This window comes from Pongo pygmaeus, chromosome 6 (assembly GCF_028885625.2).
Source record: "Pongo pygmaeus isolate AG05252 chromosome 6, NHGRI_mPonPyg2-v2.0_pri, whole genome shotgun sequence".
Classification (NCBI taxonomy): domain Eukaryota; kingdom Metazoa; phylum Chordata; class Mammalia; order Primates; family Hominidae; genus Pongo; species Pongo pygmaeus.
The window spans coordinates 133,360,087-133,386,835 of NC_072379.2; the positions used below are offsets into that span (position 1 = coordinate 133,360,087).

Here is a 26,749-nt window from a genome sequence, read left to right on the forward strand (position 1 = left end):
GGAGCAAATTGGAGGGATGAGAACAGACTGTGGGACATGTGAGGCCCAAGATGCCACAAGACCACCTCCAGGTGGACAGGACAGGCAGGCAGGTGGAAAAGTTATCTATCCCTTCTCTCCAGGAGCAAGAGTGTCCAGGATTGTCCAGAATGGATCATTGTTGATCCAGGTCAGGATGTAGAGATGATCGTCTTGAGGAAAAAAGGAGCGTTTCTATTTCTAGGCTTTCCAGGTACACACAGCTATATTCAGACGTCAAGTGAAGTGTCTGTAATCAGGGATGGCTGTGGATTGGGAGGCCTCACTTTGTGCCATGATGTGGTTGTGAATAGCTGCCTACATCACTGGGCTGGAGGCTCCTGTGGAACAGGCAGCCCGAGACTAGACCGATTCTGTGATGCAGGACTCCTCCTGTATCCTGAACCACTTTTCCCTGGACAGATGATGGCTCCCTCACTTAAAAGAACTTTCAGTCTAGTTCCTCCTGGTGTGGGAGAGCCCACCACACAGTCATGGCCCCTCATCGCAGGCCATCTGCCCTCCTGCCTGTGCACACCTCCAGCTTGCAGTGCCCCTGACTTGGCCTGCAGTTTCCCTCTAGCGTGATCTTGTAGCTCATCCTGCTGACAGGCTGACTCGAAGTGGAGGCCTGTGGGTTCTCCCTGCCACTGCTCTTCTCTACCCATGGTCATTCTTAAGCCATCTGCCCATCTCGCTCATGGCTTCAGCCTGTCACTCCTATGTTATCTCTGAGTTCTCCCAGACACCTGATTTCTTGCCTCCAAAGAGCTTAAATGATTGTCAGTGAAAGTACCTTTCACAGAATGATTTTCAGCTTCTCCCTGAGAAGGCAACACTCCCAAAGATACCCAGTGATGATCAATTAATTGATAATCAGCCACAAAATCCAGTCTCCTCTAGAGGTCTCTGCTGACTTACTAATGGCCAAAAGACAAAGACAGTGACTCTTTGGGGTGACTTTTAGTCTTTTTTTGAACTCCGTTTACAAGAAGAGACCATTTTCTTTATACGGACCCCAAACCCAAGCTACCTAACCACATCTGGAACTCAACTGGTCTTCTGCAAGCTCACGTCAATTTCATGTTGCGTCCAATTGTTCACAGAGGCTTTTCAGTCCTAGATGTCCTGCTCAGTTTGCCTATTCACTTTATTCACTTTCTTCCTTTTTTAAAGACCTGATTGTGTGTTCCTTCACGCCATCTTCAATTATTTAGACCCTGTGTTCACTTTGGATGCTGATGGCTCAGAAAAATGCAGCAATGATCTGGGCTGAGGGTGAGAGATTGTGCAAGATTGAGTAGAAAAAACCAAAGCCTTGGTAGTAGAACAATCTGTTTCCTCATGTGCAAAATGATCTCTGTGGCACCATAGTAATGTGTCTTTGGTACTCAACTACGGAAGCTATTGTAATAGCAGAAGCAAAAATTCTGCAAATCAGTTAAACAGAAGAGCCTCACCTCCTGGGACTCTGAAGAAGGAGTTAAAAAGTGGGGCATCCGTGGCAAAGTGGATCAACATTTCATCAAGTCAGTGGTTTGAAACTGCATGGCAGGGTCGTGTGATTTATGGGTTTCCATTTTATTCCATTTCTATCCTTTTCCTGTATACTCAGTTTCAGGCATGCAACATGTCCTTGAGCGGACAAGGCCTTGGAAGGCACCTTCATTGAGGCTGGCCTTCTTTACAGACCACTTACCCTTCTCCATACCTGAAATGAACTGAAGATCCAGCTCAGTGTTCTGATCCTTTTGTTCCCATCTTTCACCGTGGTTAGGAGCCTGGATTTCCTCTGTACAAAACCTGTGGGCCCAAATCTTTCTTTAGCTAATTTTTCATGGTCAAGGCTGATTGACAGTTGATAACTTTTAGAGCCACATCCCCTCCTTTTTTTTTTTTTATGTTTTTTCTTATTACACCAGGCACCCCTGAGGTGCCATATTTCCATACGGTCTATATCTGTTTGCTTGACCTGCAGATATAAAGTCATCCTTCAGTTCACTATTTTATGTTGTCTATTAAAGTCACTATAATTCATGAATTGAGAGTTGCCGCAAGCCTTAATATGAGCACCACAATAATGCCAGTACTTTCTACATTGTATCATAGCCCTCCTGGCGAAAGCAAGTTGACAATTTAGTCTCCGCTCTTCATGAGGGATGGGGATGGATTGTGGTTATCAACAAATATTTGATTAATTAATTGACTGACTACCTCTTAAGCCTTTTAAGACAACATAGGTCCTGGTCCTGCTACTAACTTGCTAGTATTCTTGGGCAAGTCATGTAATTTTGCTGGCTCTCAGTTCCACAACTGTAAATTGATTCATGATCCCAAAGTCCCTTGCAACTTTAAATTACTAAGAAATATATACATATATATATACACATACACTATATATATATTATATATATATATATTTATTCCACCATGTTTATTGAAACTAGCCATAGAAGAAGACTCCTTCAACTTGGCCAATACTCTAATATTTAATATATAGAGGGTACAAATAAAACCAGTTTGGGGAAAGAAAAATATTGGTAGCTTCTCAGCATAGGGTCAAGTAAAGGCAAATGCCCTGGAACATCTTCCGGAGCCCAGGGTGGAGTGGATCATCTAACTAGGCCGACCGTGGCCTTTTAGTACCTGCATTAACATCAACAGACTATAAAGAGACTTTTACAAGTTGATTCAAGCATAGCCACGTGTGGGGAAACTAGGAATCTAGAAAGTCAATAGAAGTTATTGGCAATTTTTCCACTTTCTTCCTCCCTTTCTCAAAATCCAAGAGGGCCCAGAAGGGGACTAGAAAACAGATATTTGATGGCTTACTGTGTCTTTAGGGGAATATCTATCTCATCTTTCCTATCCTCATACCTCCTTTTCAGTCTCTTTTCTTTCCTTCATTTAATCATTGACTCCTCATTCATCAAGTATTCACAAGGATGGATAAGAAGTGGCTTCTGATGACACAGTGAATACATTAAGACAAATGTCTGTTACCTGACACACGATGGGGGACACAGGGAGGAATTACTGACAGTCTACCAAAGCTTCCCCCAACTAGAAACACAGACACCCCCTCTGATGGGGGTGGTGGTGAGCAAGAATATAGTCACTCAGCTATCCACCACTTACCTGGGTGACCATATTCTTATGTCTTCCCTCTGTTGGACTCACAGGATGTTGGCACCCCATGTACAAAGCCAAGATCATCCTCTGGGAAAGCTTAGCTGGGGCCCCTGGTCAGGGAGCTGCTGGTGCTGGTATCCACGTGCAGGAGCTGCAAAAGGCTGGAACAATGTGGCCTCAGAGCTTTAGTTTATTAAGCAAGGATTACAGGTAAATTCCTTATTCTCATTTTTTCTAGAACTCTTTTTGGTGTTCTATAGTAGAAAAAAAAAAGATAAAGCTTTGGAGGCAAGATCTACGTCCAGATCTCAGCCCTCCTACCTACAGGGTGAGTTACTTCATCTCCCTGAACCTCAGTTGCCTCATGAGTGAACTCCCAACTCAAGGGGTGCTTGTGAAAAATGTGAGATAATTCATGCACATTTGTTCTTTGTCACATGGTGGGTGTTCAGTAAGTGGTGGCTATTGTGACTATAACGGTTGCTAGATCTCCCACCACATAGCGTTGGTCCTGCTGCCTTTTATTATCTCTATCAAAATTAATAGAATCTAGAGAGACTTTAGAAACCCTCTCTCCAAAACTGATTCAAGCACAGCCTCATATGGAGGAACCAGACATCTATAAAGTTAACAGAAGTTATTGTCCATTTTTTTTCACACACTTTCTCCCTTTTCCAGAAAATCGGGGGGGCAAGAGGGAAATGTGAAGCGCATGATGACCGTCAGGGCGATGCCAGAGAGCCTGAGTAGCTTTGTTTATTTCATCTGTAATAGGAGGAGTTGGTTCTTCTTAGCTGGAGCAGTCTAAGAGTCAGTGGGACAACAGGCTACTCCAAATCTCCAGCTTCCTCTGCACACCAGCCATGGCCAGAGGGGTGATGCCTTCAGAAACCTCTTATCCTCTGCCCTATGGATGTGTAGCATCCCTGAGAAGGAATGGTTTCGGTCATTTTCCCTGGTCCCTGTCTCTGTCTCTTGGTCTTCTCCTGTAGGACCCCATGCAGTTGATCTGGAAAAGGATGCAATTAGGGAAGATTTGCATGGTTCTTGAAGATCCCTCCCACTCTAAACTAAGCCCCCAGATATGCTGGGTCACTTTGCATTTCTTTACTTCCACCCCAACTTTCATCGCCATCTGATTTATTTGTTTATTTGTTTATCCCTTGTCTCTCTTCACTAGAATATCAACTCCATGAGACCTCCTTGTCACACCCACAACTGTGATCTCTAGTGCCTAGAGGGCGGCCAAGCACAGAACAGGCATGGAGTAAATATTTGCTAAGTGGGTGTGTAAATGAAGGGACGTGAGCCTCATGCCCACACACAGGGGCTGAGGCCATAGGAAGCCAGCACATCAAGACTGGGGCAACAGCTAATAGTGGAGGCAAACACCTGGCTCATGAGTGGCCATGGAGAGGCCACACAGCACAACCCCTTTCGAACTGCAGTTAAATGACTTTGACATCCACAGTTGAGCATCAAGTAAATCAGATAAACTAGTCGCTTAGCTACACGTCACCCCTATGGGTTGTTGGTTAGTTGGATTTTTCCCCTTTTGTCTTGTTTAGGCAGATCTGGTGTCCTGAGAGTAGGGTCACCATAAGGCAGAGGAAAGAGATGCAAATAAAGTGGGTGGATCTCAGGAAAGGAAATGATCTCAGTGGTCTCAGATGCTGCCCATAGCAGGGTCCAATGGCCAGTTGAGTTGAGTGTATGGGAGGCTTGTGGAAGAACAGTAAGGCAAAAGACCCCTATGGCACTGAAATAAGAAAATAGATGCCCACCCAAATAGATGACCAGTATCGGGGCTTTCTCCACCCCTGCCAGAGATGGCCTCTCATTCAACAGTTTTCCATCTCACTTCCCATTGTTTTACTGAGACATGGCTTCTTCCTGCCTTGCCATATCCTACCTGCTTTTAATTGTTCCCAAATGACTTGATGTAATTCCAAAATTTAGCCCTTTTAGGTTCTATTTTCACCTTAACCAACCTGGAACCCCATCCTGCCTGCACCCTCATTAAACACAGAGAGGATGAAGACAGGGAGGGCATCATCTACATTGTACATCCCAAGTGGCTTCAGCCACACCTTCCAGTGGCTTTTGGAACAACCACAGAGATCTGCAGGTGTGAGTGGGTGGGAGGTGTCCTCAGGAAACTGAAGGAGATGAGGGCTTCTGGGCCCTTCAATTTGGCTTGCTCAAATGTCATCTAGTTTTGCCCCATTGATTTCAACTGTGGATAGGACTATGTTTGCCTGTTCATTAGAAAGTACTTCATTTTCCTTCTTCTCATTTATTTTTTAATCTGCCCGGCCCTTGGCTGTAGAAGTGAACCACTCTGCCCACAGCTCAGCAGCCAGGGGCTCAGTATTTTCCTTCCTGACTGTAGGCAGAGGCCCAAGTGCCCTTGAGTTGTCCAAGATAGAATCGCTCACAAATCTGCTTTGTTATTGATGTTTGATCAGTGAATGTACAGAGATGCAATTGTAGCCAGAAGAATGTGGGATTTGGAGAGATCGCGGTGGGTCTCACGTTCCTCAGGCCTGTGGTGAGGGTGAAAGAAACCCACCCCCTTTCCCAGGCTACCTGCTACCCATTGTGTTACTGCCTATCTGAACTGAAGATTCTAACAGAGGATGAAAAGCAGATCAAAACAAAATTCCCCCGAAACCATCAACACAAAAGTAGGAGCTACAGGACTCCAGTCAACTGGACCAGATAAGAAAAGTGGAGCAATGACTCCACCAAGTGGTGTGTCTGTGAGTGAGCGCTTGGCTGCTGGTTTTTCATTAACATTATTATCCTTAGAGTTATGGAGCCTCAACTTGATGTAGAGCGTAGGGTTAATGGGGCCGGCTAAACCAGAAGGAAACATCAAACAACTGTGCTAGGAAGGGTGGCAAGCCAGAGAATGAGGATGGAGCAGCAGAAATGAATCCTCTCTAGAGGGAAAACAATAAATATGGTATTATTTAGTCAGTGACATAAGGAAATGTTTTGAAAATGCCATTCTTATACTGCCTGCATCAGAACCACCTGGAGAGCTTGTCAAAGGTGCAGATTCCTGGGCCAACCTCAGCCCTAATCAGAATCTCTGGGGCTGGTGACTGGGTGTTTGTATTTTTAACAAGTGCCTTAGGTGAGTTCTAAGTGGGAAGCCAGTAAGTGAGGTGCGTGAAGTCTCATTTATCCACTCTGTAAAAAAGAGAGTGGAGGCAATGGACAGGAGGAAGAACAGTCGTGTTTAAAAGAGTTAGAAATGTTGGGCCGGGCGCGGTGGCTCACACCTGAGTAATTCCAGCACTTTGGGAGGTCGAGGTGGGTGGATCACCTCAGGTCAGTAGTTTAAGACCAGCCTGGCCAACATGGTGAAACCCTGTCTCTACAAAAAAATACAAAAATTAGTCGGGTGTGGTGGCTTGCACCTGTAATCCCAGCTACACAGGAGGGTGAGGGAGCAGAATCACTTGAACCTGGGAGGCAGAGGTTGCAGTGAGCCTAGATTGTGCCACTGCACTCCAGCCTGGGAGACAGAGTAAGACTTCATCTCAAAAATAAATAAACAAATAAAAAGATAGAAATGTGAAGGGAAAGAGAATCCTTTATATGAGACTGGGATACACATAGGACTATCTGGGCAGCTGCCAGCCAGGCAGCGAGCCTCACTGAGGGGTTTCTCTCTGGAGCTCTCTTCCTTCTCCCGGTTATGTTAGGCTCCACTGGGCAGGGCTGCCACAATACACCCTCCCTCGGCTGCATGTCAATGTCCAGGTGCCCCCCATCTGGCCCAATGAAGGGTAGAGGGTGCCTAATCACTGGTTGCTGTTGACTGAGTCACCTGGTAGAGAATGCATGGCCCAGGACTTGAAGGGTGGGGTGCTGGTCTTGGTTCTGCCATCACCGGGGTGGGCATCTTTGGAGTCTCTGGGTCTCTATTCCCTCATCTTCAGGAGGAGGGAATTGAGCTAAAGGATCAGATGGCCCTAGCAGCATCCCAGGACTCTTCTCTCTCCTCTGGGGCCCTGACCTGGAGCTCACCTGGTCTGCTCACCATGAGGGTTTGGCTTCAGTGTGGGGTGAGGGATCTCTAACCCCCCACAGGCCTATGAGGGAAACTTTGAGCCTGGTGCCACTGATGAAAGAGGCTCCGTCACATGGAAAACTTTACTTAAGAACCCAGCTGCCCCATGAATGGTAGGTTTTCAGTTTCATGGACAGGATTTTCCCAGAAATTCCAGAGAGGGGTGTGGTGGTGCCAATGAGCTGGAACAGAACTTTAGGACCGAAGCCTTGGCATACCCGGGGAACATGTCAGGGAAACTTCCAGCCCCAGCCCCCTTTCTCTCTGTCTCATGGGAAATGCCACCAGGACAGGAAGTCACCGGAAATAGTGACTACACTAAATATCACTGAATTGCGCACTTTAAAATGATGAATTTCATATTTAGTGAATTGGGTGAATCATATTTTAATTTTTAAAAACATTTAAATACTTATCAAAAGGGAAAAAAAGAAGTCACCAGAGGCTTAGGGATAGAAAGAGGTGGAAAAATGTTTATCTTATAACTTGATTTAATATATTGGATAATTAGGATTCAGATGAAACTCAAGTGCTGAGTTCTAGAAGAGCAAGTCAGAGAGTGAAAACTCCACCCGTACCCATGCCGAGGCAGGGCAGTGGGGTCCGAGGGGAAGCAACGCCCGGCTGACCTCAACTCCAGCCCTCCCGGCTGACTTCAGCTCCAGACTGCTCGGGACTCCCTTTCTGTCTAGCCCAGCTCCTTGTTCCTTCAGACAAGTGGCTGCCGGGGGCTCTAAATCCCACACCAACCCAGAGCACCTTGTGGAAAAATCCTTCCTCCCTTTTGGTCAGCTGGGGCTGGGTGGGAATTTTCCAAAAGGAACTTTTCCTCAGAAACCCTGGGGCAGGGTTGGAATCTAAGTACAAAGGTCTTAGGAAGAAAAAAAAAAAAACCATTCTGCCAGAGTGTACATTTCCATGGTGATGACAGCAGACACCGAGGTTGAGGGGAAGAGGTGGGACCCTTTCTCTTATCTCAGATCTGAGTAGCGTCCCCACTCCCAGAGACCCTTCCTCCATGGTCCTCTTGCCCCTCCCGGGATGGGGATGAAATCCAGCCCCAGACCTTCCATGAAATCATGTCTAAGGGTGGGGCATTGGAGATGGAGGTCTGAGTGGCCACCTCCCTGAGGGCTTAAACACAGCCTTTTTTGGTGCTGCTATCCAAATTACTCCGAGAAGGCCGGGTGCAGTGGCTCTTGCCTGTAATCCCAGAACTTTGGGAGGCTGAGGCAGGCAGATCATGAGGTCAGGAGTTCGAGACCAGTCTGGCCAACATGGTGAAATCACGTCTCTACTAAAAATACAAAAATTAGCTGGGTGTGGTGGTGGGTGCCTGTAATCCCAGCTACTCAGGAGACTGAGGAAGGAGAATCACTTGAACCCGGGAGGTGGAGGTTGCAGCGAGCCGAGATTGTACCACTGCACTCCAGCTGGGCAACAGAGTGAGACTCCATCTCACAAACAACAATAACAACAATAGCAAATTACTCTGAGAATTACAGGGGAATGGAGCTGGTAGAAATCATATGCATTTCCTATTCCAGCTCATCCCTCCATCCACATTCCATTCTCAGATGAAGGCACTGAGGCCCACGAGGTGAAGTATCTTTGCTCAAGATCACCCAGGATGTCAGGGCTGGAAGGACACAGAGCTGGCCACCTGGCATAGGGCACCTCGGAGGCCAGTGTAGGCTCTTCTGTGGCTTCTAGGGACCCGGCCCCACTGAGCAGGTGAACCTCAGAGTATGGCATGGGGCTGGTGGGAAGAGAGGAAAGTAGTGCCGTCGTGTATGTCCCCCAAACTCTACTCACCAGAGCCCCATTGAGGAAGTACCTGTGGAGTGCCAGGCTTGGGTTGCCCAAGTGGGGGACACAGCCTGAGCCAAGGCACAGGGGATGTAGAGGCCCTGGCATGGTGGAGGAATGGCAAGTCCACAGTTTGACTCTGTGAGGGAAGAGGGCAGGTGGTGAGGCTCAGCTGGAGGCTTGGCCTCAGCTGTGAAAGATTTGGGCTGAAGAACATGGCAGCCACTGTGAGCCTTGAAGTGGAAGTGATTAAAGGAGCTGGTGCAGTGGGCAGATTAGATCAGGGCTGCCCTGGCTGGGACAGCCATCAATAGGACAGCGTAGCCTTCCAGTGAAAACTGACACAGGTCTGGGTCAGGTGATGGGAGGGGGAATCCAGGGGAGGACAGATGCAAGAGCGCTTGGAAGACAGGTCAGTCGATGGTCAAGAGCAGGGCAGTGAGAGAGAAGGACTCCCAGGCTTCTCAACTAGGCAAATGGGCAAATAGTGATGTCAAGAAGCAAGATGATGGGAGGGACAGGGGAGTTCACAGGTGGGGTTCGCTCTCTCCTCCAGATCTGGTTCCTGCCTTGCAGGGCTTGGAGTGCATTTTCCAAATGTGGTTCCCATGCCACTTCCGTCAGACTCAGAACCACCTGGCCTACTTGTTAAAGATGCAGATTCCTAAGCCCCACTCAGAATCTCTGGGAATAAAAGTCTGGGGCCCTGGGATTTGAAAAACACCTGGTCTTAAACTTGGATGTTGGGGACATTGGAAGAAAAGCAGGTTTTAGACTGGAAGAAGAGCAGGAAGATAGTGAGTTTGGCTTTAGAGTTGCAGATGTCTCATGGGCAGTTAGCTATTAAAAGCTAGAGCTTGGAAAAGCCACTGGGTTAGGGTGGATAGAGATTCAAGATTGTAACTGGAGAAATAATTTGAAATTGCATGCGATTTGTCACTTTTGGCTTTGTCAGTCTGTGACCTTTACACAAAGTCTGCCCTAGGCAGCCATATGTCTGGGAAGAGATTAGAACCTGTTAGAGAAGGATTGCCTAGAAAAAGGCCAGGTTGGTATTCAACTTTTGACATTCAAAATATGATTATGTGGCAGGACAATGGTCTTCAAGCCAGGATATTATCCTGAGAGAGGAGTCACTGAATTCCTTCAGTTCCCTCTTCCTCGATTAGCTCATCAACAGGAAGTCTCCATACCCTGTCTTAAGGCTCTGGTGGTGAAAATGTAGATGAAGGTAGCTATGGCGTTAGAAGAAACACTGCTCCCTCCAAGGGAAAAAGAAGGCGAAGTTAAGGGGTATGGGGTGGGGTCTGGGAGTAAGAATTGTGCTGCCAGGGACAGTTAAGATGTGGCTCCATCATCCAAGGACCTCCCCAGGACCAAGCTAGACAGCTGGGGGTTCAAGATCAGAGGCCATAAAGCACACAGGGAAGAGGTCAGCCAAGAATATCACCCTGGAGAGCAAGGGGCTCTCCCAGAAGACTAGACCAGCACCCGCAAGGCCAGGGGCCTCTTCTTGCAGAGCTAAGCCATGCCAGCTGCAAGCCTGTGTGCTATAATTCAAGAGAGACTGAGGCACCTTCCAGGGCTTTTATAGTTATCCAGCCTGATTAAACTTTACTAGCAATAGGCCATATTTAACAGTTGCACTTATAATCTCGCACATCCAAGATGTAGCATGCGTTACATTTCCAGTTTCATGAAGGAGTCATTCAGTGGTAATAGAAGCATGAGAGTCATTGAACTTAGCTAAAGAATGTGAGTATTATGAGAACACTGGGCTGCAGGAGCCAGTGATGGGAAGAGCGACATGCAGATGGGGGCTCGGAGGTGTGAGGGGAGGGCTGGGGAGATGGTCCCAGGAAGCTTGGAAAGAGAAGTTTTGTGAAGTTCACTATGGTGAACAACACAATCTAAAGTTGGAAGAGGAAAGGAGGATGAAGATTAAAAAACGGCTATTCAATTTGACAAGTAGGATATCAAAATGACATTTAAGAAGCCAGATGACCACAGTGGTTGGAAGGAAATCTGTTGTTGAGGCGTGAGTGGGAGATGAAATGGAAACAGCTAGAATGAGTGTTTCCTTTGATGAGTTTGTTACTGAAGTAGGTGAAGAATAATAAATCAGATGACACTTTGAGTGGGTTGCATGATCAGGATTATGGAGGACCTGGATATGTCTGTAGGTAGAGAGAAAAGATCCAGCCAATGAGCAAAGACGAAAGATGCTAGGAAAAAGAGGAGACTTTTGAGTGTGATGGTTGAGTGGGACAGCTTGGGAAGAAGTTGAAGAGGGATGATTAAGAGGACAGGTGGTAGGACTGGCCTTGTGCAGAAAAGGACCTCTCTCTCCATGAAGGAAATTATATTTGTCAATATAATTTTATTAATAATTATGTACTTACTAGCCAAAGAACATAATCAAAATAACAGAAAAATTTAAAAAATCTATCATTTATTTTTCCGTGTTTCTTCCCAGTTCTAATCCTAATACTTTTATTATTTTTATGCAGTTGTAACCCAACCACAAGTGAGAACTCAGGAATTCTCAGGTGGAAATGAGGGTTTATTAATAGATGAGACCAGAGATGTGCCCTTTCCCCTTTATTCTTCAGTAACTAAAAGATGAGTTTGTCTGCAAATGAGGCTGCCCCTGTGAAGGGGAGGCTGTGCTATGAAGGCCTGGGGAGGGCGGTGTATATGGATGAGGCTCGTGCCCACAGTGCGCTGGGGCCTCTGCTGCAGGCCCATCTCACGATGATGGGAGGGGTGTTGCTGATGCAGTGAATTAAGGGTGAGAACAGTCCAAGTGTGATGGCTCACGCCTGTAATCCCAACACTTTATGACGTCGAAGCAGGAGGATCACTTGAGCCCAGGCGTTCAAGACCAGCCTGGGCAACACAGTGAGACCCCATCTCTGCAAAAAATAAGCAAAATTAGCCAGGTGTGGTGGCACAAACCTGTAGTCCCAGCCACTTGGGAGGCTGAGGTGGGAGGATCACTGCTTGATCCTGGGAGGCTGAGACTGAAGTGACCCAAGATTATACAACTGCACTCCAGCCTGAGTGATGGAATGAGATCCTGTCTCAAAAAAAACAAAAACAAAAACAAAAACACCCAAAAAACAAACAAAAAAAAACAGTGAGAACAGTAGGATTCTATAAATAAAGGAGTAAAAGCGAAAAGCTGGGGTTACCCCAGGGATAATTTCTGAAGTATTGTCAGCTTAATTTTTTGTCAATATAATTGTATTAATAATTATGTACTTACTGGCCAAAGAACATAATCAAAATAACAGAAAAAATTTTTAAAATCAATCATTTATTTTTCCATGTTTCTTCCCAGTTCTAATCCTAATACTTTCATTATTTTTATGTGGTTGTAACCCAATCAAAAATTTGGCAGATTATATTTTCTAAAACTGGCCATAGCAGTATTTCCAGTCCTGTATGCTTTTCCAGAAACTTGTTGCTCTCCCATCATAAGGTGGCATCTCTTTTCTTTCCCTTTGAAACCGACAAGACTTTGTGACTCAATGAATGGAAATGGAAATGACACTGCAAAATTTCTAAGACTAGGTCATATATGATTAACTGACTTCTACCGGGCTCTCTCACTGTGGTCTTTTGTCCTTGGAACCCAGCCACCATGTTCTGAGGAAGCCCAAACCAAACAGAGGTGTCCTGGCCAACAGAGCCAGCTACGGCCTCAGCAGATGACCAACATCAACTGCCAGACACTTAAATGAATCAGCCTCATGTGAATCCAGCCCCTGACATTGTGGGCCCAGATAAGCCATACTGCTGTAAGCCGTCTGAATTTCTGATCTGTAATAAATGGTTGTTTCATCCCACTAAGTTTTTGGGTAATCTTTATGCAGCTATAGTCACTGAAACACATGGAGAGTTTTGTTTTATAACTTTTGCATTTGTTAGCATGAGGATTTTCTCATGTTGCTTTATAGTCATCATAATTATTTTATTGGCTACAAAATATTTTGAGTTGATGTAGTATAGCTTATTTAAATATTGTGCTATTCTTGGCTATTTAGACTGTTTCTCGTTTTTCACTATTTAAGTAATGATATAAAAAGTTATGCATAGAGATTTTTCTCTTTCTTTGAATTGCTTCAGTGGGACAAATTCCCAGAAGTAGAATTACTTTTGGGTATGAACATTTTTGTGGCTTCCCAAATGTACCACCAAATTACTTCTCAAACAAAATTGCATTGATCCTGCCATTAGTTGTTTGGCAATGTTGGTACATAAAACCACCTCAAATGTGTTTTGAATTAAAGAGGGCATAAGTAAAAAACTGTATTAAAGAAAACCCTTTACTGTCTTTGCATCAGCATCAGACATCACCATCACTTTTAATTTTTTGCTAGTTTAGTCAATGGAAATTGTGTTTTTATCATTGTTATTCATTTGTGTATCTTGAGTGAGTACTGAAGTAGAGATTTTTTCGTGTTTCAGAAATTGTTTTTACTCCTATCTGAAGCATCTATATATATTCTTTATCCAATAATATATTTATAAGTGCTCTTGACATCACTGTTTACTTAAAGTATGTCATAATTTCATTAGTGGACTATAAAATATATTGTGGCTCATGACTGGTATTAAAGAAAAAAACAGAATAGAATAAAATGGAAATATCAGAGCATTCTGCATATAGTAAGATTTTTTGTGTTTTTAAAAAAAATTTGTATACATTTCAGGGGTAAAAGTTCATCTTTTTAAAATGGATGTATGGTATAGTGGTGAAATCTAAGCTTTTCATATAGCTATCACCTGAGTAGTGTATATTGTACCCATTAAGTAACTTATCATCCCTTACCCCCTCCCATCCTCCCACCCTGCCATCCTTCCCAGTTTCCAATGTCTATTACTCCATTCTGTATCCATGTGTACACATTACTTAGCTTGCACTTGTAAGCGAGGGCATGTGGTATTTGACTTTCTGTTTCTGAGTTATTTTACTTAAGATAATGACACCTAGTTCCATCTATGTTACTGCAAAGACATTATTTCACTCTTTTTTTGTGTCTAAATAGTATTCCATTGTCTATACGTGCCACATTTTCTTTATCCAATCATCCATTGATAGGCACTTAGGTTGATTTCATATCGTTGCTATTGTGAATAGTGCTGCAATAAACATATGGTGTAGATATCTTTTTGATATAATGATTTATTTTCCTTATACCCAGTCGTGAGATTGCTAGATTGAATGTTACTCTATTTTTAGTTGAGAAATCTCTGTACTGTTTTCCATAGGGGTTGTCCTAATTCACATTCAGATCAACAGAGTATAGTAAGTTGTTTTTTTGTATGAAACTTTTATTTCAATGTAAGTTTGTATTGGGTTGTGATACCCTCCTTCTTAGCGGAGATGCAACAAAGATGTTCTTAAAAGATGGGCCTTATAAAGCATATTTATTAACCCCTTTTTATATTGATGTAAACATTTCCCAGGCTGTAGCTTCCCTTTTTGTATTGAATTATTTTTTTTGCACTATTTTAATTTTTCATATGGTCAGGCCCAACAATCTTTTGTGATTTCTTATTTCAGTTGTAAACAGAAATTCATCTTGTTTCTACAGAGGTGATAAATGATCTATCCTATTTTTTGTCAACTCAATTCTAACTGAAGCATTCTCTGGACACCTCGGAACTTCTAAAAATTCACGTTGGCTCAGCAAAATGCAAATGAAGAGCTCTGGTGCAAATGCTATTATGGAGTGGGTAAATTGAGAATGTGTGATAATCACGAGATCACATGTCCCCATTCTCACTTCCAGTTGTCAGTTTATGCTGCATCAGCAAAACGAGTTCTGGGGCAAATGCTGTATAAGCAAATGTTATAATTGTTACCCAAAGATAGCTACCAAATGATAAAAAATATTGAAGAAGAAGTCAAGTTGAAAATGCCAGAACGCATGGAAGAACTCAGAATAAGACAAGAGAGATGAGTTTGGAGACAAAACTGTCAGAATAGAGATGAGTAAAAGGATAGTAATAATTGTTCCTGATTATTGTGTATTTGCCCAGCTCATTTACTCCTCACCACCGTTATTTCCATTTTGCATTTTGCATTCCATTACCATTATTTCCATTTTACAGAGGAGAAAACTGCAGTGCAAAAAGCTATGTGACTTAGTCAAGGTCATCCAGCTTAAATAGGTGCCTGGAATTGGAACTTCAAACCTGGTTCTTAATCACTGGCCCATGCTGCCTCTGACGTGAGAGATAGGGGTTGCAGCTAAAAGAAAAATGCTAATATCTAGAGATAGCATCACTTACAACTCAAGAGTTATAAAGGGATATTTCGACTGTTCTATGGAAACTTTCCAGATTTCTCCCCCCATTCTGGAGAATTTATTTCAAATAACTGGATCTAGACATCTAGAATAAAAGCAGTTTCTGCCATGTACAGTGCTGGAGATAAAGGCCGATGTTGTGTATTCCAGCTGTGATTTTCCTGGATTCCATTCAGATCATGAAAATTCCTAACAAAGACACATGAGAGACAGTGGGTCAGAGCACACAGTTAGCAGCCAGTGTGCTTGGATTTGCTATCAGCTCAGCCTCTTTCTAGCTGTGTGATGGGAGCACGTTTTCCTCATTTTTAAAGTGAGGACAATAATAGAACCAACCTCAGAGGGCTGTTGTAGGACAGTGTCTGTCCATAGCAAGTGATACACTAGCATTTGTTATTTTATTATATGCTATAATTATTTCATTTGAAGCTGATATATTTCATATTAGTTATTTTTTTTCTGGTTGGATTTTAGGAGATAATCTAGTTTTATCAGTAGCGTATTTACAGATAGGGTGTTTCTATGTTGATTCGTGTAAATTACATTGGCATTTTCTTATCTAATTCTTCAGTTTCCAGAATACCTGATATTTGAGTGGGGTGGCCATATATTCCAGTTTACTCTTGTTATGCTAGTATCACTATATCTATACTCAAATGTCCCTGTTTGGAAGAGAAATCCTGTGGTCCTCCTATTTGGAGAAGTGCAACGCTCTTACCGGGAGTCACTGTTAACATTATATGGGCTGGGTCAGGAGGTTCAAAGCTGGCATAAAATCAAGGATAGTGTGTTTTCTTTTAATCATTTTTCATGCCAGGATCCCCTTGGCAAGCTGCAGAAGCTTTTGGAGCCCTTCTAAGAAAAATGTTTTTAAGTACATAAAATGAAATGCACAAGATTACCAAGGAATTCTTTAGTTTTGAAAGACTGCTATCACAATATTTTTAAAAACCAAATTTGTAATATGATAATATATAGGCTTTTTATTAATGACTAAATAACAGGTCTAGTGACAGGTTTAATAACTCTGGTAATTTCAAAGTAGTGATGCATGTAGATGACATCGTGAGATATTCCTAGTAACAGTAATGGGATATAGCAAGAGCTGTGACTTTCTATTTGTGACAAAGTTACAGGCCCCACTTCTGTTCTCTATATTCACAATAGAATGTAATATTTTCCAAGTCCGTGTTCACAGACCTCTCGGATTCAATCCAGACCTCTTGTGGGTGCCAGTTTAAGAACTGCTGCATGGGCCATGCACGGTGGCTCACACCTGTAATCCCAGCACTTTGGGAGGCAAAGGCGGGCAGATGGCTTGAGGTCAGGAGTTCAAGACCAGCCTGGCCAACATGGCGAAACCCCATCTCTACTAAAAATACAAAAATTAGCCGGGTGTGATGGCAGATGCCTATAATCCCAGCTACTGAGAAGGCTGAGGCAAGAGAATCGCTTGAACCTGGGAAGCGGAGGTGGCAGTGAGCCAATATAGCGCCACTGCACTCCAGCCTGGGCGACAGAGTGAGACTCTATCTCAAAAAATAAATAAATAAGAAAAGAACTGCTGCACAAGAGTGAATGTTTGAAGCAAGCAGGAGGGAGGCAAATTGCACAAAGATCAGGAAGAAAAGAAAGAGGCTGGGATGGTCATAGATCTGCTGAGGAGCACAAGAAGTGAAGAGGAAAAATGACTCGGAAGATGCCAGGATGTGGACTGATGGAAGTAAAAGGGCAGGAATGGTCTGACAGATGTCTCTGTTGACAGAGGATACCCCACCCAGAATACATCCCGTCAGAAACGGGAATGTTCACAGTGGCCCAGAGCACGGACTTTGAAGCCTGACACACCTAGGCGTGAACCCCCGCCCTGCTGCGTTTATCAGCACGTATTTTGCACAAGTCATTTAACTGCTCTGTGTCTTAGTTTGTCTTCTGTTTAGTGGGGATAATAATACATCCCTTACAAAATTGATTTAAGCAGCAGTCCCCAACCTTTTTGGCACCGGGAACTGGTTTTGTGGAAAACAATTTTTCCACAGACCTGGGGGTGGGGAGGTGGTTTCGGGATATTATTATTACATTTTAATACATAATGAGATAATTATACAACTCACCATCACGTAGAATCAGTGGGAGCCCTGAGCTTGTTTTCCTGCAACTAGACGGTCCCATCTGGGAGTGATGGGAGACAGTGATAGGTCATCAGGCATTAGATTCTCATAGGGAGCGCGCAGCCTAGATCCCGCGCATGCGCAGTTCACAGTAGGGTTCATGCTTCTATGAGACGCTAATGCCGCTGCTGACCCGACAGGAAGCGGAGCTCAAGCGGTAATGCGAGAGGGAAGTGGTTGTAAATACAGATGAAGCTCTGCTCGCTCGCCCATCGCACGCCTCCTGCTGTGCGGCCCCGTTCCTAACAGACCATGGACTGGTACCGGTCTGTGGCCCAGGGGGTTGGGGACCCCTGGCTTTGAGGATTAAATGAGATAGTGTATGTAAAGGGCTTTTTACTACACCTGTTGTATTGTACCACTTCCATCAATAGCTCTGGCAACAGTATCATTGTCGTCGCTGTTACTAGGAAGGTCCCCTTCCCAGCAGTAAGCAGGGACTCCCACCAAGGATTACCAAAAATCGTTGTTGACCATTTGTGGCCAGAAGGGGGAAGCATACACCACACTATAAGCTCAGGAGGCTAAGGACGGAGAGTGGCGAGTGTGGATGGGGACTTCCTTTTGTACACACAGGCTGAACTCGATGACCGAGGCTTCCTTCGCCCCCTTTGCTTGGCCATGGTGCTCGGAAGCCGGCCGGTCCTTGCTGTAGGATCAAGCGCACCCAGACTGCCTACGCACGGTCAGGGATGTTCTGGTGAGGCAGGCAGGCCAGGGACCAGGCAGAGACCAGCTGGTGTATATCCCATTCTAGCCAAGCAGCATTTGAATCACATACATCGAGAGGTCGGGTGCTGGGGTCAGGGAAGAATTCTACCACACAGTAGTTGGAGCTACGTACTTCCTTCAACTCTTCCTGTTATCTAACTTTTCACCTGCCTTCTTTTTGGTAGGAATATCATCTGCTCTCCACACAGTCCCAGGAACCAACAGGGTTTACACATGCTGTGCCCAACTTAGAAACATCCAACCTAGAATGGCCTGTTCTGTCCTCCCTCACCCCACCAGGAAGAAATTATTGCCCAGCCTGGGCCACATAGTGAGACTCTGCATTAAAAAAAAAAAAAAAAAAAAAAAGCCAGGTATGGTTGTGCACACCTGTAGTCCCAGCTACTTGGGAGGCTTAGGTGGGAGGATTGCTTGAGCTGGGGAAGATGAGGCTGCAGTGAGCCATGATTGCATCACTGCACTCAAGTCTGGGTGACAGAGCAACAGAGCAAGACCGTGTCTCAAAAAAAAAAAAAAAAAAAAAAGGAAGAAGAAGAAATCATTGCCGTATTTCTCCCTGTACAGAAAATTATGCAAAGTTTTTCACCTAGAGCTACCCATACACACATAGAAAGAAATCTACTCTACTTTCGTGGCAGAAAATTAACAAGTTGTAGGGACCAAGATCTTATTGCACTATCATTTTGCAACCCTTCTGCAGGGTCATCCAAGAAATGAGATGCAATTAAATAGGATGGCAGGAACATCATACATGAAGCATCATATATAAAGCTGTTTCTAAGGGAAAATGCTACCCTTTTCCAAGGAGGTACCCTATGACTAATTTGCAGATCTGCACCTTGGGGAATAGAATAACTTTATTTATTTATTTATTTTTGAGACAAAGTCTTGTCGCCCAGACTGGAGTGCAATGGCGCAATCTTGGCTCACGGCAACCTCCGCCTTCCAGATTCAAGCACTTCTCCTGCCTCAGCCTTCTGAGTGGCTGGGATTACAGGTGCCCACCACCACTCCTGGCTAATTTTGTATTTTTAAGAGAGACCAGGTTTCACCATGTTGACCAGGCTGGTCTCAAACTCCTGACCTCAGGTGATCTGCCCTCCTTGCCCTCCCAAAATGCTGAGATTATAGGCATGAGCCACCATGCCCAGCCAAATAATCTCTTTTTATATGTCGTTTAGCATGTGCCACAATGCTAGGCATTTAACTAGGACTCCAAGAATACTTATTGAATGGTACTAAAATCTGGGAAATGGATAGAGAGAGTTCAAGAGATCCAACTTGGTTTTCCATGGAATGGATTTAAGTTTTCTTAAAGTTTTTTAAAGGATCAGAACCCTTTTCACAAATAAAATCGTACATACAATTTCAACAAAAAAGATAAAAAGGAATTTGCTCTGGTCGAGGCGGTGAGGGGAGGGAGAGAGGACACCTACACCACCCCTTCCTTGCCTCCTCAGCCCGGGGAGGAAATCCAGGCCTTTTCAGAAACACGGTTTGAACCATACGGCCTCCCACTGGATAACAAAACGATTTGGTCTCTAGTCCAGATTAGGCCACGAGTGGATGGCCTGGGGTTTTCAAAATCATGTGTTCAGACTAAGATGTAGGTGACCTACAGAAAAAGAATATTGGATAAAGATCTGCAGAGTTCTAGTCCTGGCTGATCTTGACAAAATCACCTGATCCCTCCTGTTACAACGAAGGCTGGGACCATATGGCCTCTGAGAGCCCTGGCAAAATCACAACCTGCTGATTTGCAGTAACTGGGAGAGAAGGCCACACAATTCTCAATGCCCAGGTTTAGGCCCGGAAGTATCTGCTGCAGGCCTGAGTGGATCTGTGCAGTGGGAGTGTATTAACGGCCTCCCTCTGCTTTCCTCCCACCGCCCTTTCCTGTCCTTTCTCCATGCTGTCCTGTGCCCTGTGGTCAGTACCCCATTCTCTGGTCCCCTTTGACTCTGTGCTCTATTTCCACCAAAACTTATCTGACTTTTGCCATGGGCCCTAAGGCTGGCTCTCCTTTCCCTGGGTCCCAGCTCTCTAACAGGTTGGGATACTCATAATTCTCATCCAAAACCTGTTGTCTTATCTGATACCACTGAAATTATTCCTGGCTTGCAACTCTGGCAAACACCGTTTATCACTTGAAGCCAAGAATTGGAGACAAGATGAAAAGATAACTCTGTTGAAAGGACTTCACTTCTTTTGCTCAATGACAGGCAGTTGGGCAATCAAATTTTTCTGTATCTAGAGTTAAGATAGCAGCAGAAGTAGTCATAAAAAATAGCTTCAATGTGATTCAGTAGAAAGGTCACAGAGTTTGGAGGTGAAACCGTTGACTAGCTGTGAGACATTTGGCATACCAAATGAGTTTTCCTGATTTAGTTTGTCATCTATAAACAAAGAATCATGACACATGAGTCTCACAGGACTGTTGTAAGGATCAAATGAGATAGTTTATTCGGCAAACATTTATGTTTTATTATGAAATAGATCACATATGGGCCAGGTGTGGTGGCTCACACCTGTAATTCCAGCACTTTGGGAGGCCAAGGCAGGCAGATCACTTGAGCTCAGGAGTTTGAGACCAGCCTGGGCAACATGGCGAGACCCCGTCGCTACAAAAAATTAAAAAATTAGCTGGGCATTGTGGCATGTGCCTATAGTGCCAGCTACTTGGGAGGCTGAGATGGGAGGATCGTTTGAGCCCCAGAGGCAGAGGTTGCAGTGAGCCGAGATCATGCCACTGTACTCTGACCTGGGTGACAGTGAGACCTTGTCTTAATTTTTTTAAAAAAAGTAGACATAAATCATATATGCAGAAGAGTGTACAACATCTCTGTGTGTCATTTAAAGAATTAAAATATCCTGAGACTTTGCTGAAGTTGCCTATCAGCTTAAGGAGATTTTGGGCTGAGATGATGGGGTTTTCTAGATACACAATCATGTCATCTGCAAACAGGGACAATTTGACTTCCTCTTTTCCTAATTGAATACCATTTATTTCCTTCTCCTGCCTGATTGCACTGGCCAGAACTTCCAACACTATGTTGAATGGGAGTGGTGAGAGAGGGCATCCCTGTCTTGTGCCCATTTTCAAAGGGAATGCTTCCAGTTTTTGCCCATTCACTATGATATTGGCTGTGGGTTTGTCATAGATAGCTCTTATTATTTTAAGATACATCCCATCAATACCTAATTTATTGAGAGTTTTTAGCATGAAGGGTTGTTGGATTTTGTCAAAGGCCTTTTCTGCATCTATTGAGATAATCATGTGGTTTTTGTCTTTGGTTCTGTTTATATGCTGGATTACGTTTATTTATTTGCGTATGTTGAACCAGCCTTGCATCCCACGGATGAAGCCCACTTGATCATGGTGGATAAGCTTTTTGATGTGCTGCTGGATTCAGTTTGCCAGTATTTTATTGAGGATTTTTGCATCGATGTTCATCAGGGATATTGGTCTAAAATTCTCTTTTTTTGTTGTGTCTCTGCCAGGCTGTAATCAGGATGATGCTGGCCTCATAAAATGAGTTAGGGAGGATTCCCTCTTTTTCTATTGATTGGAATAGTTTCAGAAGGAATGGTACCAGCTCCTCCTTGTACCTCTGGTAGAATTCGGCTGTGAATCCATCTGGTCATGGACTTTTTTTGGTTGGTAAGCTATTAATTATTGCCTCAATTTCAGAGCCTGTTATTGGCCTATTCAGAGATTCAACTTCTTCCTGGTTTAGTCTTGGGAGGGTGTATGTGTCAAGGAATTTATCCATTTCTTCTAGATTTTCTAGTTTATTTGCGTAGAGGTGTTTATAGTATTCTCTGATGGTAGTTTGTATTTCTGTGGGATCGGTGGTGCTATCCCCTTTATCATTTTTTATTGCATCTATTTGATACTTCTCTCTTTTCTTCTGTATTAGTCTTGCTAGCAGTCTATCAATTTTGTTGATCTTTTCAAACAACCGGCTCCTGGATTCATTGATTTTTTGAAGGGTTTTTTGTGTCTCTATCTCCTTCAGTTCTGCTCTGATCTTAGTTATTTCTTGCCTTCTGCTAGCTTCTGAATGTGTTTGCTCTTGCTTCTCTAGTTCTTTTCATTGTGATGTTAGGGTGTCAATTTAAGATCTTTCCTGCTTTCTCTTGTTGGCATTTAGTGCTATAAATTTCCCTCTACACACTGCTTTGAATGTGTCCCAGAGATTCTGGTATGTTGTGTATTTGTTCTCGTTGGTTTCAAAGAACATCTTTATTTCTGCCTTCATTTTGTTATGTACCCAGTAGTCATTCAGGAGCAGGTTGTTCAGTTTTCATGTACTTGAGCGGTTTTGAGTGAATTTCTTAATCCTGAGTTCTAGTTTGATTGCACTGTGGTCTGAGAGGCAGTTTGTTATAATTTCTGTTCTTTTACATTTGCTGAGGAGTGCTTTACTTCCAACTATGTGGTCAATTTTGGAATAGGTGTGGTGTGGTGCTGAAAAGAATGTATATTCTGTTGATTTGGGGTGGAGAGTTCTGTAGATGTCTATTAGGTCCACTTGGCGCAGAGCCGAGTTCAGTTCCTGGATATCCTTGTTAACTTTCTGTCTCGTTGATTTGTCTAATGTTGACAGTGGGGTGTTAAAGTCTCCCATTATTATTGTGTGGGAGTCTAAGTCTCTTTGTAGGTCTCTAAGGACTTGCTTTATGAATCTGGGTGCTCCTGTATTGGGTGCATATATATTTAGGATAGTTAGCTCTTCTTGTTGAATTGATCCCTTTACCATTATGTAATGGCCTTCTTTGTCTCTTTTGATCTTCGTTTGTTTAAAGTCTGTTTTATCAGAGACTAGGATTGCAACCCCAGCATAGAGCTGTAGCCTGTACACTGTAAGAACACACTGTGATCCACTCGTGCAGATGCCTTCTACCAGGTAAAGACGTTCTTTCCTGTTACTACTTTGCCAAGAGATTTTATCATAACACCATTTTGAATTTTACCAAATGTTTTTCTACTTGCATACATACATGTACCTTTAATTCATTGATGTGATGGATTACATTTATGATTTTCTAATACTAAATCAACATTGCATTCCTGTGATAAAATCACATGAATCCCTCTTTTATACATCGTTGGATGTGGCTAACTTTATTTTGTTTAGGACTTTTGCAACTATATTCTTTGATGAGATGGGTCTGTAGTTTTCTTGAACTGTCCTCATCTAATTTTAGTGTCAGAGTTGTGTTGGCTGCATAAAATGAGTTTGAAAGTATTCCCTCTTTTCCTGTTTTCTGGGAGAACTTGAATAGGATTGGTATTGTTTGTACCTAGAATGTGACATACAACACTTCTATAAAGCCATCTTGGTCTGGTATTTTCTTTGAGGAAAAATTTTAATTAGTTTTTCAACTTCTTTAATGGACATAACACTATAAGTTTCCCTCTGAGTACTGCTTTGGCTGCATCCCAAAAGTTGTTATGATTCCACATGTGTTTTCTACATTAGGAGGCAGCCCAACAGAACTGGTGGATGAACTCCAGAGCCAGACTGCCCAAGTGGAAATCCCAGCTCCACCGTTTTCCAGTTACATGATCTTGGGAAGGTTCTTTATCCTCTGTGGGTCCCAGTTTCTTCATCTGCAAATGGGATAGCAATAGAATCAACCTCATAGAGTTGTGAGGATGGAAAAATATGTAAAACTCTTAAAACTGTGTTTTGGGTTTTTAATAGGTAATTAATACCTATTAAATTGCCTTAGGTAATTAATAAATGCCATATATAGTGTTTGCTGTTATTTTTTCTTCTTTAACCTTTGAATTGATTGTAAATCTATTTCAAAATTTCCAAATCCATACAGAGGGCAGTTTCCAGTTACTTTTTGTTATTTTTTAAAATAATTTTATGTAATTGTGGCCAGAGGAATAATATTTATATATCGGTTCATTGAAATTTGTTGAGGCCAGCACTTTGGCCTAGCATATCACTGATTAACATAAATGTTACACATGTGCTTAGAAATATGTGTTCTCCAAGAAAAAAATTAGTAATTCTGCCATTTAAATCTGTACCCTTGCTAATAATTTTATCTGCTTGATCTAAAAAAAGGTGCAGGCATTTTTAAAAGCAGGTAAGTAATCTAGGTAGACATATTGGCTATTGTTTAGAAAGACCACTCTTATAAAGTTTTCTTTTAAGACATTTTATTTTAGAATAGTTTTAGATTTACAGAAAATTTGTGAAGAGAGATTGCCCATACATCCCACATCTACTTTCCTATAATTAACATCTTATGTTGCTATCGTACATTTGGTATAATGAACCAATATTGATGTTATTAGTTCAAGTCCTTGCTTTATGCAGACTGCCTGAGTTTTTACTCAATGTCCTTTTTCCATCCCAGGATCCCATCCCCATTACATTGAGGCACCCTGCTTCCACTATTCTTGGATGTGACCGTTTCTGAAACTTTCCTTGTTTTTGATTACCTTGATGATTTTGAGGAATACTGTAGAATATCCCTCAACTGCAATTTGATGTTTCTCTCATGATTGGACTAGGGTTTTGGTTTTTGGAAGGAAGATCATAGAGGTCAAGTGTCATTCTCATAATATCATATCATGACTATATACTATCAACATAACCTATCACTGTTGATGTTAACCTTGATTACTTGGCAATAAAGTTTTTTTTTTTTTTTTGAGATGGCATCTCACTCTGTCACTATGATTGGAGTATAGTGGCATTATCTCAGCTCACTGCAACCTCCGCCTCCCAGGTTCAAGTGGTTCTCCTGCCTCAGCCTCCTGAGTAGCTGGGACTACAGATGCACACCACCACACCCAGCTAATTTTTGTATTTTTAATAGAGAAGGGGTTTCACCATGTTCACCAGGCTGGTCTTGAACTCCTGACCTCAGGTGATCCACCTGCCTTGGCCTCCCGAAGTGCTGTGATTACAGGCGTGAGCCACCATGCCTGGCCTGGCAATAAAGTTTTATACATGTGTAAGCTACTATAATTTTTATTATAATGGAATGCCATTGTAATAATATTATGATGCAATGCCACAGACTAGTTTCCACAGACCAAGATTCTAGGCCCCTTTCTGCCACTGAATTGCAGTGTGAGCTTTGGTTGGTCACTTCACCTTTCTGATCCTCAGAGTTTTTGTTGCTGTTAATCTGAACATATATTCTTTTGAAGTATCATTTTCATGTTTACAGTTACTTCTGGAATGCCTTCTAAACAATGTGCAGTTTTCAGCTTGCAAATTTTGGTGGCCACCCTCCGAGGTGTCCCCAGTGGCTAGGGCTGACCATTGTTACCAATAGGCTATTGTGGAGATGATGCTGTGTGACCTCTGAGGTTAGATAATGAAACACATTGTGGCTTCCACTTTGTGCTCTCTTCAGTCACTCATTCGGAGAGTCAGCCACTATGTCATGAACACTCTGGCAGCTCTAGGGAAAGGTACACATAAGAAGGAGATGAGGGCTCCTGCCAATACCCAGTACCAACTTGCCAGTGGTTGAGTGAGCCATCTTGGAATCAGAGCCTCCGGCCCCAGTCAAGCCTTCATATTGAACCACCCAGCTAAGCTTCTCCAAAATTGCTGAACACCAGCAACTGTGTGAAATAAATCTTTGTAGGTATTAAAAACAAACAAAAAGCAAAGCGTTAGATTCCAAGACTTTGAAACTGTTCCAGCATCCTCATGGGTGGAGGGGAATGTGGAAAGGGGTGCTGCTGGCTTGACTCTCAAGATTCCTCCCCCACGGAAACCACAGCAACTCTGCCTGTATGTGTGTTACACACTGAGGACCCATGTAGATTTTCTTTTGAAGAATGGAGTCTGGTGCCAAAAATAAATTTGAAAACTCTGGCTTAGAGAAACAATGGATTAGATGACCTCTATAGTCTTTTCTGTCTCTCGCATTCTGATACCACCTATCAGTATGAAACAGATAACTCTTATAAGCCCATGGGCAGTATTTTCTTCTTGCCATGAAATACAATCCTAGGGGTAGGAAACAAAAACTGTGTGCTGCTCACTGATAAGTGTGTCAGGAGAATCCCTTGTGTGAGGATGGAGTGATGTTCCTGCAGAGAAAAAGCCCCTCAGGGCATAGCTCTGCCCCCTGGGGCATCACCTGCCAGCCTTTAGGGGCTGGATAGGTTTGCTTCTGTTGTCAAAATTTGATTATAATGATATTAACAATATCAGCAATAATAGCTAGCATGTTTTGAGTGCTGTGTGCAAGGCCTTGGGACAGGGGGTTTTACATTCATTATCTCATGCAGTCTTCATCACCACGATGAGGTAGGCATTTTGTAGGTTGAGGAAATGAAGGCTGATAGATTAAATGAATTCGAAGTAGAACTGCAATGAAGAGTCTATAGTCATAGAACTCTTGGCCACCATTCGGTGAATTATGGGCCAGGATCAGAACTGAACAGCTAGCATTTGGGTTTAATATATACTGATTTCAAAATTTGGGGGTTC

The 26,749-nt window shown here is 43.2% G+C and overlaps 1 long non-coding RNA gene across 2 annotated transcripts; it reads right to left on the reverse strand.

The window, feature by feature from the left end:
- Window positions 1-965: 965 nt before the first annotated feature.
- On the reverse strand, window positions 966-17,584 carry LOC129040280 (uncharacterized). 2 transcript variants are annotated; one of them, XR_008503586.1, is made up of 3 exons: window positions 17,478-17,584; window positions 3,157-4,159; window positions 966-1,821 (listed from the first exon to the last, which is right to left on the reverse strand). It is a non-coding gene; the product is annotated as an uncharacterized LOC129040280 (long non-coding RNA). The 2 variants fall into 2 exon arrangements; XR_008503587.1 differs by lacking the exon at window positions 966-1,821 and adding an exon at window positions 2,483-3,021.
- Between the last annotated feature and the right edge of the window lie 9,165 nt (window positions 17,585-26,749).